At 46.9% G+C, this 9,443-nt stretch overlaps 1 protein-coding gene across 3 annotated transcripts in view; it reads right to left on the bottom strand.

The window, feature by feature from the left end:
• The window catches only part of LOC132571165 (zinc finger protein ZFP2-like), a 475,317-nt gene that overhangs the window by 244,248 nt on the left and 221,626 nt on the right, over positions 1–9,443 (bottom strand). The window lies entirely within an intron of this gene.

The raw sequence follows: 9,443 nt of genomic DNA, 5'->3' as shown, positions 1-9,443 counted from the left end.
GCAAAAATTCTACTTTGTGTGCTACTAGCATTAAAGTTGTGAGCTGCTGCATAAATTAGTTTGCTCTGGGGCCATTTTTCCTGAGCTGAGACAAAAATGTGTGAGCTGGAGGCTAAAAAATTGTGAGTTAGCTCACACTAACTCAGTTTACAGGGAACACTGATCATGTCACCTCTTGGCCTCCTCCTCTCCAGGCTTAACATGCCCAGGTCCTTCAACCTTTCTTTATAGGACTTGGTCTCCAGACCCCTCACCATCTTCATTCTGGCATTTCTCTCTCCCAAGCTGCCTTATAGTGGGAAGAGCATCAGTGGCCTGCCAGAGGAGTGTAGGAAGCCCACAGGAGAGGGCACAGGGATCAGGGCCTGACAAAGTATTGCTGACCCCCATCCCAACCCAAACTGTAGATGTGATTCCTCCAGTTGCTGACAGAATATACAGAGAGGGGAAGTGAGCACATTGGTCATACCAGTGTTCCCTCTAAGCTGAGTTCATGTGAGTTTTTTTCATCTCCAGCTCACCCATTTTTGTCTTAGCTGAGGAAGGATGGCCCCAGAGCACACTCATTTATGCAGTAGCTCACAACTTTAATGCCAGCACCTCACAAAGTGGAATTTTTGCTCACAAGACTCTGCACTTAGAGGGAACATATGCTCTGCCTCTGCATGATTGGTTGTTCATGAACCAATTGTCCCCACACAGAAGTGGGGTCCAGGCATATCTTCCCTTGCTATTGGAAGTGTTCTGAAAACAGCATCTTTCATAATCGGGAGGGGCCATAGATGTGGACTCTGCACACAGGCACCATGCTCACAAGCTGGCGATCCTATTCTCCTGTTCCACATGTTCAGTCAACATGTCGAGGGATCACGTCCAAATAAGAACATTGGAAGGGCTCGGCTGGATCAGGCCAGCGGTCCACTAATTCAGCATCCTACCTCACACAGTGAAGAAGAAGGTATTGGATTTATACCCCACCCTTCACCCAGAGTCTCAGAGCAGCTCACAATAATCTCCTTTACCTTCCTCCCCCACAGCAAACATCCCGTGAAGTGGGTGGGGCTGAGAGAGCTCCCCCAGAAGCTGCCCTTTCAAGGACAACTCTGTGAGAGCTATGGCTGACCCAAGGCCATTCCAGCAGCTGCAAGTGGAGGAGTGGGGAAATTCTTCCAGATAAGAGTCCACACACTGAACCACTATACCAAACTGGCTCTCCAAAGTGGCCAACTAGTTGCTCTGGAAGGCTAACAAGAGGACACTGAGGCCTTTCCCCCCACCACCAGCACTGGCATCTAAAGTTTGACTGCCTCTGAATGTGGAGGCTCCCTTTAGTCCCCATGGCTAGTAGCCACTGATAAACCATGTGGAGGGCAATAGGTTTCCAGAGATGGCATGGGCCTTTGAGCCCACCTATTCCTAAAAAGCACCAGTCATCTCCTACTCTGCGGTGATGTTGCTTCATGACGTTTTCACAGCAGACTTTTTTACGGGGTGGTTTGCCATTGCCTTCCTCAGTCATCCACACTTCCCCCCCTCCCCCAGCAAGCTGGGTACTCATTTTACCGACCTCGGAAGAATGGAAGGCTGAGTCAACCTAGAGCCGATTACCTGAACCCGGCTTCCACCAGGATCGAACTCAGGTTGTGAGCAGAGCTTAGGACTGCAGTACTGCAGCTTTGCCACTCTGCGCCACGGGGCTCATATTCCTATTCCTACCATCTGCTTATTATTGGAAATGTTCCATACAGAAGGGGGTCGGTTTTGGCTTGCAGGCTCCAAATGAAGGAGAGAACCTCTCTCCAATCACTCTGGGTAATTACCGGTTCTGTTGTTGAACTGCTATCACCATTGGGAGCCAGTTTGGTTAGTGGTTAAGTGCATGGACTCTCATTTGGGAGAACTGGGTTGATTCCCCACTCCTCCACTTGAAGCTGGTGGACCTCCTGATGGCACCTGGGTTTTGGCCAAAGTGTGCCACAGCGTGTGACTGGGTGAGTCACTGGCCTGATCCAACATGGCATCTCTTATGTTCTTATCTGCTCTCTCTTCAGCATTCCATTTTTCAAGTTAAACCTACCTCATTCCCTCATTCTCCTTGTTTTCCAGATGTTTTGCAAATCTTTCTTGTCCTCTTCTCATCCCATTCCAGTTGGTCAACATCTGTGTCCAGAATGGGAGACCATACTCTAGAAGAGATCTGACTTGCAGAATGTCTGGATTGGAGCTCTTCTCCACTGCCATGAGGGGGTTTTGCGTCAGTTTCTGGGGGTGGGGGGGGGAATGGGTTATCAATGCACATGTGTGTTTTAGTAATTTTGGGACTTGGGTGATGCCAAGGAACTGGGATGTGGGGCATGGAGTGCCCCAGCATGAGGCACTGTGTGAAAAGTGGGATTGAAAAAGTAGAGCAATGAAAGCTTATTGGGGCGTCAGTTCCCCTTTGGGAATGAGGGCAGGCTGCTTGGAATTCCCAACTCTAGGAAAAAATTTCAGAAACATGTCTCACTCTATCAGATCTTACTCTTTGCGGTCATAAGGAGTTGACTTACACCGGGGTGGGGTGGGGTTGGTAGCAGGAACTCCTTTGCGCACACCCCCCCCCCATATATAGCCACAAGCCCCTTATGTAGCCAATCCTCCAAGAGCTTACAGTAGGCCTGTACTAAGAGCCCTGTAAGCTCTTGGAGGATTGGCTATATTTGGGGTGTGTGGCCTAAGGTACAAAGGATTTCCTGCTACAAAAAAAGCCCTGACTGAAAATAAGACCCTTTGTCCATCAAGATCAGTATTGCCTACTCAAGGTTGGCTGTGGGTCTCCAGGCTCAGGTGGAGGCCTTCTGCATCACCTGAAGAAGACTGCAGATTTATACCCTGCCCTTCTCTCTGAATCAGAGACTCAGAGCGACTTACAACCTCCTATATCTTCCTCCCCCACAACAGACACTCTGTGAGGTGGGTGGGGCTGAAAGGGCAACTACAAGAGCTATGACTAACCCAAGGCCATTCCAGCAGCTGCAATTGGGGGAGTAGAGAATCAAACCGAGTTCTCTCCGATAAAAGGTCACGCACTTAACCACTACACCAAACTGGCTCTCTTGATCCTGCTACTTGATCCTTTTAGCTGGGGATGCCTGGGGTTGAACCAGGAACCTTTGAGGGCTAGAAACATTTGAGGCCTTGTTTGGGTAATTTGTTAGATGAATTCAGGTCTCATTTTGGGCAGGAGCTCACAGCAGCAGAGCTCCAGAACCTCTATATTTTATTGTGCTTTTTCCCCCCTTAACCCCTCCCCCCATACTTGCTTCTGAACTACATTGTCCAAACCCCCTGTGAGAATTTTGCTGAACTCCTACAAACTTTCTAACATTTGTCACCAAAAGGGGGGTGGGGTGGGGGAAGTAACCAAAACATATAAAGCAGACACATGGAAATCTTCATCACGCCACTGTGGGCCCATAGGAGAAAGTAACTTTAAAAGTATGATGGAAGTAAGGTTTTATGATGGCAATTATAGTTCAAGAAGCATATTAAGGTAGATGCTGAGCTGATATAATTTTGTACCCCTTATGGTGATGTCAGGGGTGTGTGGCACATGTAAAGGAGGTATGCAAAGAAGCCTAAGCTCCAGCACCTACAAAATGACCCCTGGATGAATTTAAAACCTTTTGATTGATTGTGTCCCTGATTAATCTAGCATCAGATTATTTGAAGAAAGTTTGAAGTTTGTGGAGGGTTGGGGTCTAAATGCAAGTGTTTACAAAATGATGGCTGACAAGTGCCACCTTAAAAGAGAGATCCTGCTTTCTCTCATGCATCTTACAACACATCACTTACCTGAACAGAGCAGCAGATTGAAATAGTTCTTTTAAAATTTGCACATGGAGGCAGGTAAAATCCAACCTTGTATGACTGCCTGACGGCCCTGAGGGGTAGACTTGGAGACATTTTTTCTTCAGAAGATTTGAGAAAGCCCAACAAAGCAAGGTTGGTACTCAAGACAGAATTCAAGAACAATGTGAGGTATGACGGGGAAGGCAAAGCGAACGATACAAGGGGCAAATAATGCAGCCTCCTCAGGGATTGGTTTAGGTGCAGACTCACAGCCTGTGACTGGAATATGCTATGATGTATTTGAATAAATTGTTTTTCTGTGAAACAAAACAAAACCAATTGCTTTTGTAGATGAGTAATGACTGGGGAGAGCCCCGTGGCGCAGAGTGGTAAAGCCGCAGTACTACAGCCCTAAGCTCTGCTCATGACCTGAGTTTGATCCCCGGCAGAAGCTGGGTTTCAGGTAGCCAGCTCGAGGTTGACTCAGTCTTTCATCCTTTTGAGGTTCGTAAAATGAGTACCCAGCTTGCTGGGGGGGGGGGAGTGTAGGTGACTGGGGAAGGCAATGGCAACATCATCTCAGAGTCGGAAACTGGTGTTTGCACAGGGGACTATCTTTACCTTTAATGACTTGGGGGGGGGGGGGGCGGATTTATACACTTTGAAAACTTGAAGCTGCCATCTAATTCCAAGAGTCAGTCTTGTCTACTCTTACTGGCAGCAGCTCTCTGTTGGAGCCATTCATATCATCTGCAATTTGTGCCGTTTAACTAGAGATGCTGGGGATTGAACCTGGGTCATCTGTGTACCAAACAAGTAAGCCACAACTTCCCTTTGTTTTATACTTATTCAAACAATCCCATTGCACCAGGGAAAATCCTTGTCTCCTCATCTTTATCTTTTTGCCTTTGAGGTTTTTTTAAGCTTGTCCATATTGCTAGATATATCTATTTAAAATATTTATAAATCTGCTTTTCTCCCAGCGGCTTGGTTCCCAAGTGAGGATTTAAAAAAAAAAAGTTAAAAGCATAAAAACAGTAACATCAGTGACATTTACACTCAAAATGGTTTCATTTATTTAGGGCTGCATTTGATAAAGAAGAGCCCCGTGGCACAGAGTGTTAAAGCTGCAGTACTGCAGTTCTAAGCTCTGCTCACGACCTGAGTTCAATCCCCGAAGGAAGCTGGGTTTTCAGATAGCTGGCTCGCGGTTGACTCAGCCTTCCATCCTTCCGAGGTCGGTAAAACGAGTACCCAGCTTGCTGGGGGGAAAGTGTAGATGACGGGGGAAGGCAATGGTAAACGATCCCATAAAAAGTCTGCTGTGAAAATGTTATGAAAGCAATGTCACCCCAGAGTCTGAAACGATTGGGGCTTGCACAGGGGACCTTTCCTTGATAAAGAAGCCTTCAATGGTGATTTTTAAAACTTTTTGGTGTTTTTAATGTATTTTATTTATATTGTAAAACCACCTTGGGCTCTGTAAGGAAGAAAGGTGGCTAATGAAAGTTTTAAAAGAATATATAAACCCTCCCCTCCACCCAAAGGCACAGTCAGCATACTTAGAGACAGATACCAGTAAAAAGTGCACACTGTTAACCACCCCCATTTTTTTAAAACTCAGTCTTCCATAGGGTTGCCAACCTCCAATCAACAGAGATCACTTCCCCTGGAGAAAATGGCTGCTTTGGAAGGTGGACTCTTATGGCACTGAACCCCATTGACGTCTCTCTCCTTCTCAATCCCTGCCCTCCTTAGGCTGTAGCCAAAATCTCCAGATATTTCCCAACCTTGGCCCAAGTTTTGAACCTCCTGTTGGCAGCTGTGTTTTGGTCCCTGTGACACGATAGTGTGTTGGACTGGATGCAATTATGGTTGCTTCAATCCCATCCCGCACACATGATGGAACTGAACTAAATCACCCTCCTGAACGCTATACTTCTCACCAGTGTGGTGTACTGTGCTGGACTAATACCTGGTAATCTCCACTTGCACTATAGAAGCTCACAATCACCAACTCTGCCAGTTTGGTGTAGTGGTTAAGTGTGTGGACTCTTGTCTGGGAAAACCAGGTTTGATTCCCCACTCCTCCACTTGCAGCTGCTGGAATGGCCTTGGGTCAGCCATAGCTCTGACAGAGGATGTCCTTGAAAAGGCAGCTGCTGTGAGAGCCCTCTCCAGCCCTACCCACCTCACAGGGTGTTTGTTGTGGGGGAGGAAGGTAAAGGAGATTGTGAGCCGCTCTGAGACAAGGGCAGGGTATAAATCTATAGTCTTTATTGCGTGATCTGGGCCAGTCACTCTCAGCTTGACCTACCTTACAGGGTTGTTGTGGGGATAAAATGGAAGAAAGAATGCGGCAAGCTGCTTTAGTTCCCCTTTGTAGTAAAAAAAAAGAAAGTACCAATGAAGTAAATCAAAATGTCACCTCATCTCATTCCTGAATAGAATCACACACAGCCGGCACATGTAACAGACTGTTCATTCTCTCCCAAGCAGCAAGCATCACAACTGTTCCCACAAACCTGCTCTGTCTAGGTCAACATTTGGTGGAAAGGAGTCTTGTAGTGGTGGTTCTGAGGATTTCTACAAACGGGTCACATACAGAGACATCTGCAGTATCGTTTGCCAAATTTATTTATCTAAAACACATGCCACCGTTTCACACACCAAGGCATTAAAGCGGCATCAAAATGTTAATATTTAATAAAACAGCAAAAATAAAGAAACCAGTGTTGTTTAGTGGTTCAGAGTGTCGGACTAGTATCTGGAAGACCTAGATTCAAATCCCCACTCTGCCATGGAGGCTTGCTGGGTGACCTTGGGCCTGTCCAGGGGTGGAATTCTAGCAGGAGCTCCTTTGCATATTAGGCCACACACCCCTGAAGTAGCCAGTCCTCCAAGAGCTTACAAAAAAGAGCCTTGTAAGCTCTTGGAGGATTGGCTACATCAAGGAGTGTAGCCAAATATGCAAAGGAACTCCTGCTAGAATTCCACCCCGAGCCTGTCACACTCTCAGTCTAAACCACCTGACAGGATTGTTAGATCAAGATGGGTAGCTGTGTGTTAGTCTGTTGGTAGTGGTAGAAAAGAACAAGAGTACAGTACCACATCAAAGGCTAACAAAAGTGGTGTGAGCTTTCGTGAGTCACTGCTTACTTCAGTGATTCATGAAAGCTCATATACCATGCAACAAATACCCTGCCACAAATTTTGTGGGTATTCGATTGCTACTGGACTCTTGCTCTTTTCTATGCACAGGATCATTGTGAGGAAAAAACAGAATGGTGTAAGACACTGTGGGGTCCCACTGGGGAGAAAGGCAGGGTACAAATGAAATAAAAAAACACAAAGAAGGTAAGGTAAGGTAAATTTATTTTTGTATCCCGCCCTCCCCCGCCAAAGGCAGGCTCAGGGCGGCTCACAGACAAAGCTAGGAAGGAGGGCCAATAAGAAAGGACAGTGACAAAGGGAAGACGGCTGGGGCCTTTTTCCTCCTGAGCTGAAGCAAAAATCACCAACAACCTTGCAATCATGTCACCTTTCAAGTTTTCTGATTATACTTAGAAGATGTAAAACAGGCACGCTTCCTTTTCGGCTTAGCTTTGCCCAATTTTGCATTGAGGTGCTTTAGGATAACTCTTTGAGACAACTTCTCTGACTTCAAAAGCTTGCCTTTCCTTTGGCGTGAGAGCCGGCACCCCCTGACCCAGCCTGCCCCCCTTGGCCTCAGCCTCAACTGACCCCTTTCCATGCTTAGGCGTGTGGGGCTCAAATTTAAAAATTCTACAATGTAGTCACAGGAGGCAGCCATTGCCTGGATGGTTTCCATCGCTTCTAAAGTCTCGGGAGAGGACAGTGTCTCTGTCCACAGCAAAGCCGGCGCAAACTTAGCTAGAACTTTCATTTTTTCTTTTATATAATTATCAAAACCAGATCTAAGCTTTGCAATGCTATCACATGCTGCTTTAAAGCAATCATTAGTGTTAGTGATGACCATTTTGGGCTTCTTGAGCACCGGTGGCGTGAGAGTGCGCATCTTTTGGGTCAGAAGATAAGCCCCGTCTGCCAGCATGCCCTCTGAGTTTCCCAAGAATAATGGTGCTGCAGTTTGCTGATCACAGGCCTCCGGCCTGGGTAGGTTTCTTGAATCTTTCCCATAGTTCTGTTGGAGAGGAAGCCAATCGGAGGCTTTGTTAGCAGACTGAGGAGAGAAGGGATACTCCAGAAGCTGTGGGTGCTCCCTGGGGTCTCGCAGAGGGGTGGAAGCATTATTAGGGGAGACATGGCCTGCTTGGAGAAGGGGAAAAAAACTTTAGTAAAAGCGTAAGAGAAGCCATGTCGGATCAGGCCAATGGCCCATCCAGTCCAACACTCTTATACAGTGGCCAAACCCTGGTGCCATCAGGAAGTCCACCAGTAGGGCAAATACTCCAGAAGCCCTTCCTCTGTTGCCCCCCCCAGCACCAAAAATACAGATAATCACTGCCCCAGATAGAGTGTTCCTTCTAAACCTTGTGGCTAACACTCATGAACCTCAGTGGAACAGGCTTCCTTCAGAGATGGTGGGCTCTCCTTTGGCGGTTTTTAAACAGAGGCTAGATGGCCATCTGACAGCAATGCTGATTTTGTCAATTAGGTAGATCACAAGAGGGACACTTTCCCAGGCTCCTTCCTGCTCCCAGTTAACTGGCCGGTGGGGAAGCCCCGCCCCCACAGCCACCATGTGCCTTTCCACCTCCGGAGGCTTCAGACTCCACTTGGAAAGGCTGCCTCTTGGGATGGTGTGTCTGTATCTTTAATGCTGGATGAGGACAGTGGCAAAACAACATGGCTACTCCCAGTGGCTGTGTAAGCAGCCCAGACCCTCCCTTGGTTGCACAATCTTTTGAGAGGTCGTTTGCATAGGAAAGGTAAACTTGAACCTTTGGTTGCTCTGTGTTGCTTTGAAGAAGTTGGAAGTTCAGCAACTCGTGAGTAGAGATGCCAATCTCCTGTTTCAGAGTCATCAGAAATGGGGGGGAGGGGAGGGAAATGTCTACTAGGCACTTCATTATTCCCTATGGGTATAATGGAGAATTGATCTGGGCGTATTGGGGGCTCTGGAGGGGCTTTTTTTTTAGGTAGAGGCACCAAACTTTCCATATTGCATTTAATGACTCTCTTCAAACTGTTTTCCAAGTTTCAAAACGATTGGACCAGGGGGTCCAATACTATGAGCCCCAAAAGAAGGTGCCCCTATCCTTTATTATTTCTAATGTAGGGAAGGCATTTAAAAGGTGTGTGGTTCCTTTAAATGTGATGGCCAGAATTCCCTTTGGAGTTCAAGTATGCTTGTCACAACTTTGCTTATGGCTCCACCCCCAATGTCTCCTGGCTCCACCCCCAAAGTCCCCAGTTATTTCTTGAATTGGACTTTGCAATCCTAAGCAGGGGTCACTAGAGATGTATGTGTGAGGGGGATATGTTTGAATTTCCTGCGTTGTGCAGGAGGTTAGACTAGATGACCCTGCAGGTCCTTTCCAACACTATGATTCTATGACCTTTGCTGATACACAAGAGCCAAGCTAAATGTCACAGAGAACACATGAGCACCAGATCTTTTTTTGTAT

The sequence above is a fragment of the Heteronotia binoei genome, chromosome 5 (genome assembly GCF_032191835.1).
Source record: "Heteronotia binoei isolate CCM8104 ecotype False Entrance Well chromosome 5, APGP_CSIRO_Hbin_v1, whole genome shotgun sequence".
In the NCBI taxonomy this organism is placed as follows: Eukaryota; Metazoa; Chordata; class Lepidosauria; order Squamata; family Gekkonidae; genus Heteronotia; species Heteronotia binoei.
This window is presented reverse-complemented; position numbering and strand designations above follow the sequence as displayed.